This window comes from Bemisia tabaci, chromosome 9 (assembly GCF_918797505.1).
Source record: "Bemisia tabaci chromosome 9, PGI_BMITA_v3".
Taxonomy (NCBI): domain Eukaryota; kingdom Metazoa; phylum Arthropoda; class Insecta; order Hemiptera; family Aleyrodidae; genus Bemisia; species Bemisia tabaci.
This window is the reverse complement of record NC_092801.1, coordinates 7,718,942-7,731,658: the sequence shown is the minus strand read 5'-3', so window position 1 is coordinate 7,731,658 and position 12,717 is coordinate 7,718,942.

Here is a 12,717-nt window from a genome sequence, read left to right as displayed (position 1 = left end):
TGGGCACTTTAATATTTTTTATGAAAACGGATGTGCGGATTTTTGTGTAAATTTTAGTGAGATGTCGGTTTAGCACGAGGCAAATTCCCTAAAATTTTCAAAGGTATCCGCACAAACATTCTCTTGTAAAAATTTCAATTGCCCAATCAAAGGCAATAGCTTACGTGGCTTGGTTCCATTCTGCTTAACGCGGTCCAATTATACATATTCATTAAGGGAATTTGGCAACCCTGAATTCCGACGCAAATTAAACATTAAATTACCGAGCGATGCGGCAACGCCACACCAAAGGCTCGGACGCGGCGCGGGGGCGGCAGCGCGGGAAGGGGATTATTATTATTTTTTTAATTTTAGGGGATGTAAGAAAGGGTGCGTTACTTGTTTGCATCCCGACCAAGTTGGACAGTGTTTTTTTTCTCCTCGTTTTTTTTCATCCCTTATCAGTGAGGGCCAAAGTGGTGTCCCCGCACCCGCTAGCCATCGATTCCCTCCCTCGCCCCCTCCTCCCGTCGTCCCTGCCACCTCTAGCGCGGTTTCGGGGATGATTTTTATTTCCATCCCTTTTTTTTCCGGTTTACGACGCGACGTCCGATATGGATCGCCACTCTGCGTCGCCGGGCCCGATCATCAACCCCTTTCGAACGCCCTTCCACCCCCGCCCCTCCTCCAACCCCCTACCCCCGCCGCCTTGCGTCCCTCTCCGGTACCTGAGTATGAAATTCCTCTAATTATTGATGATTTTCAGTCGCAGACTTTTTTTTCCTCGGCGTTGTCGGCTGGACATCGTTCGACTCAAGAGATCGCGTACCGTATCGATATAAGGTAGCATTCGTTTTTTCCCCGTAAAAACAAGAACGTAATATACAGCGGGCTTATCGTTGAAATTGGTAGACAGAGCTATAGACGAAGAAAACATGCAGAGTATGGAGTGAGCCTATTGGTTAATTTGAGTAGCTCCTGCAGACTCAGAGAGAAAATAATGGACTCACTGTTGGGTCCCTCGTGGGTTGCCGTTCGATAGTCTATCGCCTACCTTCTTTGTCTATCGCAACCACCCGCTTCCACCGATAGGACCCCTTAAGATCCCTTTCATCTTATTTTTCTATCGTTTTGTCTATCAATTACAACAATCAGCCCGCAGAACTATCAACATTTCAAGAAAACGTTTAGAGAGTCCTGAACATGGACCCTATGGCTTATTTGTGGGGATTTTTGATGCAGATTTCACTTCAATGTGACAGAATAGTGTTTTGATACTTTAAGCTTATATTTTTGTAAAAATTAGTAAGATCCTGGAATTTAAACAAATGAGTCGTATTTCTAAAGGATGAAATGGAAAACATGCATGTGGCCATGGAGTTTAGTGGAGCTTTGTTTGGTTTTCCGCACGTAAGCTCTTTTCACTTCTTCCCTCGATGCAGCCGCCGCAAATTAGCCTTATCCAGCGGAAATGTGTCTATATCTGACATATTTTTTCAGTCCTAAACCACTGCAATTGGGTTCCCCCTTTAAACTCTTAATGTGAATATCGTTGGTTAACTGAAAGCTGCTCTTCAGCACTTTAAAGGCACTTTTCCGTAGTCAATCGATCAATTGATAATTTCTGATTTTAGGACAAGTAGTAAAGTACTTGCATGCGAAAGTTGACGAAACAACATTTTGAGATAGGTTTGAAAGTAAGTCTCGAGTGGATATCGCGAATCAAGAAGCAAAATTTTTTGCGCTACCCGCTCTAAATTTAGTCTCGGGTTTATTTCCAAAGGTTCCTCAGTCTTTTTCGCACGAGTACTTACCGTTCTAAAGCGTAATTTGATGTCCAGAAATTCGGAGGTAATTTCCAAAAATCCAGAAATTATCAAAGGATCAATCGACTTCCGAATCGCTCTCCAAATGCTGAAGTTCCACCTTACAATCATCCATTGCATTGCATTACGGCCATTTTTAAAACCTTTAACCTTTAACCTTTAACCTTTTTATACTAAACTCAATAATGAACGTACCTTTTCAAGGGCGAAACATGAAAGTGTAACCACCACAAACTTTTGAAACATTATAAAACACAACTCGGAAAACAAGTAAATAATATTTGGATTACATTTTGCAATAAGGAACCACTATTTCGGGCCCATTTTAGAAACAACATACATGCCATTGGTCTCCCTATGCAGATATGTGTTTTATGGAAGAGCCAGAAGTAATGGTTTCTTGTTGAAAAATGGAATCCATTTCACTATCGGGCTCCTCGATGTTTTTAAAATCTCAATCCTGCATTCAAACCAGATTCGTACATTGGGTATTTTCTTGCAAGAATGTGCTTACCCGTTTCAGGACATCGAACGCAATTAATGTGCCGTCCCTAAAACAAATTAAAAAAGGGTGGTTCCTTTCCTGTTTAACTCGTAAGGTCAAACCTCCTGTTTCTCATTTCTATTCAATCCCAAAATTGAATCTCATGAGCCGAAAGGTTCTGTTTGACGAATCGAAAAATCAGTTCGATATTTTATGAATCCATCGATATTGATCACCGAAAATTCGACCATTCTCCGTGACTCAAATTTTTCTTCATCTCTCCGCTGTAATGAAAAGAAAAATCAGTGCAATTTTTATTTAGCAACGCCCATTATTTTCCTAATAAAAATTCAGTTTGAGAGTCAAAATTTGACAAGGTTGAAATGCAGATAGGAGCCGTTCCAGTATTACGTACCGCACTTTTTCCGAATTATTGACCCCCCTCCCTCCTTCTAACGCACCTGTAACGCAACCCTACACCTTCATTTTGAATTACGTATAACGCTGGCCTAACCCCCAACCCCAATTTTAAAAAAAGGGCAAAATGTTCAAATTTTTGTCCTCTTTTTCAAAGTTTCCTACCCCGATTTGGCTTTGTTAAGTAACACTGAGCTTAACCCATTCCCCCCCTCCGCCCCTTGTAACGCACCTTGAACGGGCCCTCACGTTCTTATGTCTGAACAACGATCGATCGAGCTTTACTTTTTAGTGTGCTAAAATAATCGAGCTTTTCCATGATGCCTCCTTTGCCGTCACGCTGTCACATATGAAGCTCGATCTGACGTATTTTTTCCCGAAAAAAATATGACCGTACGCCATGACTCATGCTCGCACCGAAGACCTAAATTCTCCCGGCCGGCGATATTACAAAGCCAGTGGCGTGGCGTGACTTGCGATATATCGATTGTTATGCCATTTAAACCTGTGGTAAAGAATCGATTATTAAGGTGTTCGCTGCGAACACCCTATTTATCGATCCTTTTCCATAGGTTTAAATGGCATAACAATCGATATATCGCAATTCACGCCACGCTACTGTACAAAGCCGACGTTTTTTCATCGGTTTCGGCGCTGTGAGCCCGGTTTCCGAGCTCCGGAACGTTGTGGAGCGCGGAGATCGCCGAGAGCCACTTAAATTCGGTGGGAGAGCAAAAAATTAATGGAAAACTGAAAGGATAGATTTTAAGCCTGAGGCAGGAAAAGGAACGGAACGCGGCGAGGGGAGGGGCATTAAAAGCTCGCCATTAAGGTTTTGATGGGTCGCGAAAAAGAACATTAAAAGCGGTCAAAAAAGGGGCCGGGAGTGGGGGGTCGGCCGGGGGGGGGGGGCTATTCTCGGAAGTGCAGGAGCAGACTCCGCCTAAAAAAAGCGACGGACGTCACCCGGGGAAAGCCCGGATCCATAAAGAGGCGGCAGCCAGTTTCATGTTTTAATTTTTTTCCTTTTTTTTCCCCCAAGTCACCTACAGCATAAACAATTTAAATTAAGTTAAAGGACGCGACGCTGGCTGTCCGGGGGGAAAAGGACGCGGGGGTGGTTCGAGCAGGGGGGGGGGGGGGTGAGCCGCTCTCCAGACAGAATCGGAGGGGGCGGGGGCGGGGGAGATTTTCGGAGGCGGAGGGAAAAACGCGGGGAGGGCGATGGGGGGAAGGGGGCGGTTTGGCCGGGCGCAAACTGACTCGTGAAAAAAAAAAGCGGGAAAAAAAAAGAATAAACGAGACACTTTGAGAACACCTGACACTGCCGGCGCGGGGACTGCCAAAAAAAGAGAGGAAAAAAAGGTGGGGTAGCGACCGGCGGCGAGAGGAGAGAAATAAAAATTGTTCAATCATTGGTTTTATGAATTTAGAGCGGCGGGGGGCGGGGGGGTTGTGGGTGGGCGGGCGGGCGGAGGGAGATTACGCGACGCGACGCGGGGGTGGAAAAAAATGTATTTTTGGGGATGAAAGGAAATATGAGGGCCGGACGGGGGGTGGGGGGTCGGCAGACGCAGCGCGGCGCAAGGAGCGATAAGGGTCGAGCAAGGGGGGAGGGGGAGCGGCCCGCAGCGGGGGAGGGAGGGGGAGGGATTTGATTTTGAATGATGAGGGGAGGGGAAGTCATCAATACATGAGAACCGCAGCCGTGCACATATTTCACTCCAGATTAAAAAATGAACGTTTTTATATTAGCAATTTGTCAGTGTTCAGAACAGCTACTTTTGGCCCCCTCTCCGCCCCCGCGGCGTCCCTGGCGTCCCGACGCTGGGGCTTTTTTTGCCGAGACGCGGGCGCTGCGCCCTGCGCGATGCGACGCGGCGGTGTACGGAAACCCAATGAGATAATTTCATATTTTCACTTTATACTCGGGGTTTTTTTTTCCACCTTTCCCCGGGTTTTGAGCTCCCGTGTGCCGCCGCCCGGATCCCTTCCTCCACCGTCTGGCTAAAAAGTGTCCGGGTCTTCGATGGAAACCCATTTCTCACCTTTCGCGAGAAGAGATTTCGGACTCGATTGTAAGTTTCCCTTTAAATTTTCAGTGTTGGCGATGGAACACTGGGAATTAAAACACATTGGATCTAGAGCCCAGGCTCTTAAAAACATCGACAAGAAAAAGTACTCTTGTTTCAATCAGATTTAAGCTTAAATCAAGAACCAAGCCTCTTAATTTAAGCGGATTTCGTTTTGATTCATGCAAAAATCCGATTGAATCAAGAGTATTTTTTCTTGTCAATGTTTTCAAGAGTCTGGACTCTAGATCCAATGTGGTTTTTTTTTTTTTTTTCAGTGAAGGTGTCCTTTTCCCTTTTTTATGTACAATTTTTTTTTTCAAATGGAAAGAAAGCTCCCGGTTAAATCTACGTGAAAAAATCTATTTCTGGGGTTTTTCCATTGAAATGAATGAAAGTCGATACGGAACGATCTTCTTATGCGATATTTTCCATTTCTCACCTTCCATATGGAGAGCGCCTAGCGGTTCTTATTCGTAGAAATTTCGATCTAAATATACTTTCCACTTTCAATTTTCAATAGAGGCAATAGAAGGTGTCCTTTTCCCCTTTTTTTAAGTATAATTTCTTCAAACAGAAAAAAAAACTCTCAGTTAAATTTACGAGAAAAGATCCCTTTCTTCTGCAGGCTGATCGTTGAAACTGATAGAAAAAGAAGAGGTGAGGAATATGGAGTGATCCTATCGGTCGAAACGGGTGATTTATATAGACTAATAAGGGAGAAAGCGATGGGCTGACTAAAGGGTCTCTCATGAGTTGTCGTTAGTAAGTCTATTACTTACCTCTTTTGTCCATTTCAACCACCCACTTCTACCAATAGGATTTCTCCATACCCTTTTCGTCTTCTTTGTCTATAGCTTTGTCTACAACTTTCAACAATTAGCCCGGCTTAATTCAATATTTTCCTGGCGTGCGTGAAAAAATCGCGGAAACGGTTGACTGATACATTTAGTTTGTCCGCTGTGTTGAGCTTATTCAGCACATACCGTATGCCGATAGCCCAGTACCTGCCTGGTAGGCTGGTTAACTGTTTGCCATTATTCGAACTTTTCGAACTTTTATTGAACTTGAAGTAGTGATTCTGACCGAGCGCATCGGCAATTTGCCTACAATTTTTGCGTTTGGAAGCACGAGCTCCCACGTTTTCGAACAGTGGTATCGTTGTGAAATGTCATGGTTACTCGGAAAACACACAAATGGTGGCTATTTACCTGACAAGAAGAGGTAAATTTAACGCTATGCTAGTTCGCCTTCAATATTCAGTGTAGACAACACGGGTTCCTACGTGGTCGAATAGTGGTATCATCATGAAATGACACTCTACTCTGAATGCTGTTATAACGCAAGAAGATGCGGCATGATTAAGGAAGGGTTAAGACAGGCTTGAACGTGGTATCATAAAAATGGTAATATAGCATCGCGTCCAAGATATTGAACTCCATGCTCACCCTCATGATGTCCGCCTGCTCATCTCGTCCAATGACTTGGACTCCACGCTTACTTTCATGAGAGATAGATTCTTTGAATAATTATAATGAGCATAACGCTTGATATGGTGGGGTGTAGACATTATCTAATATTAGACGAGCATTCAATATTATTTCTCTGGAGTAAACAAAAAATATGTGTTCTATTAGCAGACTGAACGTTAGGAAGGTCTGAGTAGTTTAAGTTAGGTTTAAGTCATGTTAAGTTATGTTGGATTAGATGAGAAAAATATGCGCTTTTCTATTGTGATGGGGAATGGATGGACATTGAAAAGCTAAGGACTAGTTGTCCTTGCTACTGGATTCTGAAAAAAGATAGAAAGAAAATTAACTGAAAAAAAAAATAAATGAAAGGTTCAGCGATGAACGTGGAGTTCATGATCTCCGACGCGATGAACAGGCAATTATATCAAGGGTGAGTATTTTGAGTATAGACTCCAATATCTGGGACGTGACGCTACCTGATCATAAAAAGGATAATTTTAGCGAATCTCAAGTGAAATTCAGCGGTGCAAGTGTGATAATGTTACCTTAGTTGCATCTGCCTCAAAGTTTCTCAAAATCATGAAATTGGTTCTTTTTGGTTTCTTACTTTTCCTAGAGGCAAATCATTTTAATTCCTCATTAAGGTCTATTTTAAGAGTTGCACTACTAAATTTTATTCTGCGAGGCTCCCGAAAATTATCCTTTCTGTGATGCTATGTCCAAGCCTTCCTTAAAATTTCTGCGTCTTGCCTCCTTCTAATGTCATACAACCAAAGTTGCGAGTGAGTGTATCATTCCACAGTGATACCACTATTCGACCACGTAGGAGTCCGTGTTGCCTACACCAAAAATCGAAGGCGAACTGACATGGCGTTAAAGTAACCTCATCCTGTCCGGTGAATATTTGTAGTTATCTTTCGTGTGTTTTCCGAGTAATCGTACAATTTCACGACCACACTAGAATTCGATCATGTGGAGGCTTGTGCTTCCTAAAGTAAACATCGTAAGCGAACTGCGAATGTGTTAGAATCACCACTGCGCTAAAAGATATTTTTTTTTCTTTTCTTTTTTTATGTTCTGAATAAGCTTGACACTTTATGCAGATACCACTATTTGACCAAGTGGGAGTCCTTGTGATGTTCGCACTAAAAAGGGAATTTTTTTTATTTTCTGAATAAGCTTGACACTTATGCAGATACCACTATTCGACCACGTAGAAGCTCTTGTGGCGTTCACTAAAAATTGAAGGCGCACTGCCAATGCGTTTGAATCACCACTCCACGTTCAGTGAAAGGAACTTTTTTTATGTTCTGAATAAGCTTGACACTTATGCGGATTCCACTCTTCGGCTACACGAAAGCCTACTTTCCATCTCCGTTTCCTACGTTGAAACTCACTGCAACGAAGTTAGTTTAAAATACACAGTTAGATTGAGATTTTCGAAATACTGCATCATTTAAGCCATCGATCCTTTGAACTTTCACATTGAGATCCGAATACACGAATGGCGAAATCTCAAGACTTTGATGAACAGGTTGTGCAGGGGATTTTAAGTCACATCTGAGCATGTTTTCGCACGCGGCCGCATGTAGGGAGCTCGAACTATCAATATATTGATATTTAAAATTAAAAAAGGGAAAGGGGAGGGAGCGGTGGAGAGGGGGCGGGGGAAAAGGATGGAAAGAAAATAAAATGAAATTAGACTCGACTGCCAGAAAGTTGATTTATTTTTCCGGCGTTTTTTTAAGCGTTTTTAAGCTTCCATATATTTCAGCTTCGACCGCGTATGACGGCTCTGCTGTTGGCGTCTCCCGAAAGCAATTTCCAGTGGCCGCAAACTGGATTTTGACTGGGAACTGCACCTGAGCGAGTTTCCCGAGTCCCGGAAAATTGGGACTTTTCTCATCGAGCTGGATTTTTTCAGTGGCGAGGCGTGTTTTGCGATGTATCGATTGATCTGTCATTCAAACCTATGGAATAGGATCGATAAACAGGGAACACCTTGATAATCGATTCTATACACCATAGCTTCAAATGGGGAAATATCGATAATAATCGATTTTTCAAGCTTTCCAACTGGATTTTTTCAGTGGCGAGGCTGCTTTTCCATATATCGATTGAGCTATCATTCAAACCTATAGAAAAGGATCGATAAACAGGAAAATCTTAAAAATCGATTTTATACCATAGTTTCAAGTGGGGAAATATCTATAATCGATCATTCACGCCTCACAACTGGATTTTTTCACGTCAGTGAATGTATCATCCCCGTTGTGAAACATGTTTATCCGTGCTCTGTTCTCGCTGATACACCGAAGAGATTATTCGAATAGCGTTAAACGAACTAGTTATATCTTTCCAGCGGGCTGATTATCGACATTGATAGACAAAGCGATAGACATGAATTACAGAGGAAAAATGGGGCGATCCTATCGGTGGAAGCGGCGGTTGCAATAGACAAAGTAGGTAAGTAATTAGAGTAACTAACGGACAAACGACAAGAGACCCTACGTACGGTTAGTCCATCATATTCCCCCGTTGTCCACAGAAACGACCCGTTTCAACCAACAAGATCTCTTTATACTCCCTGTGTCTTCACCGTCTATCACTTTGTCTATAAATTTCAATGATCAGCGCGCTGAACATTGAGAGAAATTTTCCTCTTAAATCGTCGTTTACCAGAGGAAAGGACGGAACCGATGTTGCAAAGTTCACGTAAACAATTCACTTGTGAGAATATGACTGTGTGTTCAGTTCAAAATTTTGATGATTTTACGGTAAAATTTTGTGTTCACAAAATTTGATCGGTAAACATTTTGAAATAACTTCTAAAGTATGATCCCAAGTGAATATCGCAAATGGAAAGGCAAACGATCTGCGATAGTCACTCGGAACAGATTTCGATCGATCGACATTTTGAATCGCTCTCCAAAAGGCTGAAAGAACCAACTTGAGCCTCTCTTAATCACAATGATTTAAACCATTTGGAGACTACTTAGGTAAGGCGCTGTGTGAGGTATACGGCCATGACTACGGCCCTAATAATAGAGGAAAGGCTTGTCTGTCGTGTTAAAGAAAATGCTTCTTTTGAGATTCGATCGTTGTCGAATTTCTCTTAGTAAAAAGTTGATTTTTGAGGAGAGTTGTGAATATTGATGGCCTAAGTGCAAAGTTGAAACTTCCAAATATTTTACATTAAATTGCTAACAAACTTGTATGGGAAAATAGAATAAAACTATTCTCAAGTCTCCTCGAAAATTCGTACTTTATCAATGGGGATTATGCAACGTCTGGAGGCACTTACGGCGTTTTTCCTCAGCACGCCAGTATAACCTACAACGACAACGCATACCGCGCTGGGGCAAAACTCGCCGCCCTCCTGACATAAAGGCGTAACTGCATTTCGCAATGAACCCTGTCCTTCATTTAACTCAACGCTTGACCGGGCTCATCTCAATGTGTAGTTACGCCCTTTTGTCAGCCAAGCAACGAACTGATGCACCCGGACGAAAAGACAATATTAATAAGATGAGCAACGAGAAGTAAAGGGAACGAATTGCACTGACATGAGGGAGTCAGTTATCTGCGACCACAATCGAATGTTTGCACTAAGGCACCCTGGAAGGGACACCACGGTTGCCGCGTATCGCATTTTGTCCACGATACAGGGCATTTAAGGGATGAGCGAGGGGTGGAAACTGGCATCGGGGTGGAGAAGTCGGCACGGATGATTAAGTGACCAAATAAATCGACATCAGTGCACCCCTCAGCCCTGGCGCTAAAAACTAGTCCGACTACCCGTTCCGTCGCGTCGCGGAGCCATGCAGATCGAGATCGCTGCCCAACGGTCTGAGCCGCCGAAACTGGTTCCGATGAAAAATAATGGATTGTCATCATTACGTCATAGCGCGGAGACATCCGAGTTCGGCAGTGGCCTTTTGATGGGTCGAGTCAATGGGGGAGTATGAATGCATATTGGATCCTTAGAGACATTTGCCTCTGTCCATTCCGTTCGTCTTGCGAAGGCCTTGTCCCCATGGGATGTTTCGCGGGATTTAAGTATCGGAGAAAAATCCCGCTTGCGAAGTTGGGAAAAATATTCAGTTGGTCTTGATTTAAGCAAAAATCCGATTGAATCAAGAGTATTTTTTCTTGAGTCTGGACTCCAGATCCAATGTGGTTTTTTTTTTTTTTTTTTTTTTTTTTTTTTTTTTTTTTTTTCCAGTGGGTACATAAGTTACGCGCAGGACACTTCCTTCATGCCGCGATGTCTCAGCGTAACCCACGATTTTGGGTCAATTTAGCACTAAACTTTGTTTGAGCAAGGTCCTTTGGGTTGATTCGACGAACGAAAAAGTAGTACGGTAGTAGTAGTAACTGTGCAACCTTTTCAACCAATAGGATCGCTCCGTTTCACTTTGTCTTCTTTGCCTATAGCTATGTCTATGAATTTCAATAATCAGACCCACGGTTTGGGTCGATTTAACTCTAAATTGTGTTGAGCAACCAAGTCCTGTGGGTTTATCTGACGAACGAGAAAGTAACACGGAAATTTTTAGCTGTGTGCCCGTTTCAACCAATAGGATCGCTGCGTTTCCCTTCGTCCTCTTCGTCTTATAGCTTTGTCTATAGATTTCAACAATCAGCCAGCTGGCAGCTGGCTGTTGAAATTGATAGACAAAAAAGACAAAAAGGATATGGAGGGATCCTATTGATGGGTGCGGTCGGTTGCAATGGACGAAGGAGGTAGGCCATAGACTAACTAACGGCAACCTCTGGGAGACCCTATAATTAGTCCATCATTTTCACCCTTAGTCTATAAAAATAATCCATTTCGACCAATGGGATTGCTCTATCGGGCTGATCATCGACATTGATAGATAAAGTGATAGGCATAAAATACCGAGGAAAAATTGGGCGACTCTATCGGTGGAACAGGTGCTTGCAATAGACTAAGTAGGTAAGTAATAGACTAACAGCAACCGACAGGAGACCCTACAGTTAGTCCATCATTTCCTCCCTCAGTCTATAAAAATCACACATTTCAACTAACAGGACCGCTCCATACTCCCTATTTCTCCTTTGTCTATCGCTTTGTCTATCAATTTCAATAACTAGACCCTGGTGCGCGATCGGCTAGATTATTGGATAGATTCCAGAGGAAACCAAGGCGCTGAGTACGTAACTATTTTAACGCCTAGGAGCTGATTTTCGCCTGATTGAGCTGCGCCGCTCTATTTGAAGTGTTTTTCGTTGACAAGAAGATGTTTATTTAGCAAATGTTGTAAGCTCCTGTAGGCTGATTGTTGAAATTCATAGACAAAGCTATAGACAAAGAAAACAACAGGGATATGAAGGGATCCTATTGGTGGAAGCGGGTGGTTGAATTGGTAATAGACTACAAACGGCAACCCACGGGAGACCCTTTAGTTAGTCCATCATTTCCTCCCTATCAGTCTATAAAAATTACCCACACTGAAAAAAAATATCGGTGTATTTACTAAGAAAAGGGTAAAATTACCAAGAATTCAGGGTTCTATTTGATCCCAGTTGTTTCTTGGTAAAATTACCATTTATGGAATTGGTAACTTTACCGAGAAATTTCGGTAAAATTATTGAACTTTCTCGGTAATTTTACTGGACCTTGGTACAAACGCCAATATTTTTTATCGACTGTGGTAGAATTACCGAGATAAAACTGCAAAGTTACCGGGAATTGATTACCAATAAAAAAGGTATTCTTACCTGGAAAAAAAAACAGTAAAAATACCGGTTTTTAAGTAAACTTACCAGTCTGTCTCGGTAAAATTACCAATAATTGGTAAAAAAAAATGAGATGGTAAAGGTACCGACGGACCTTGGTAAAAACGCCGAGAATATTTTTTCAGTGTGGTAATAGACTACAAACGGCAACCCACGGGAAACCCTTCAGTTAGTCGATCATTTCCTCCCTCAGACTATAAAAAACCCATTTCAACTAACAGGACCGTTCATACTCCCTATTTTTTCTTTGTCTATCGCTTTGTCTATAAATTTCAATAATCACGCCCCTGGTGCGCGATCGGCCCGGGACGCGGGTCCACTAGCCGCAGGCTGTAGACAAAGGCGCGGGATCTGCCATCGTCACCGGGCGTCGGGGCGCGAGGGGTCGCGGGGGCGCGCGGGGCGGCCGAAGCCGCGGCGGCACCGAATTTCAAGTGATAGAGGGAAAAAAAAAGTTGCGCTGCGAGACTTTTAAATATCATGTTCGAAAGCTGTGCGTCTGCTAAAATATTGATTTAGTTTTTTTAATTGGAGGGAGAGGAGGCGAGAGGCAAAGGCGGGAATTGGGAAACGCTGCAACTTCCTCAATTTTGGGCGAGGGCTCGCCGCGCCGCCGGGCGCGCGGGGGGCGGGGGCGAGGAGTCTTCCCCTCGTTTCCCTTCGACGAGCCCTTGTTGTCCGATCGTAATGATTTTTTTTTCCGA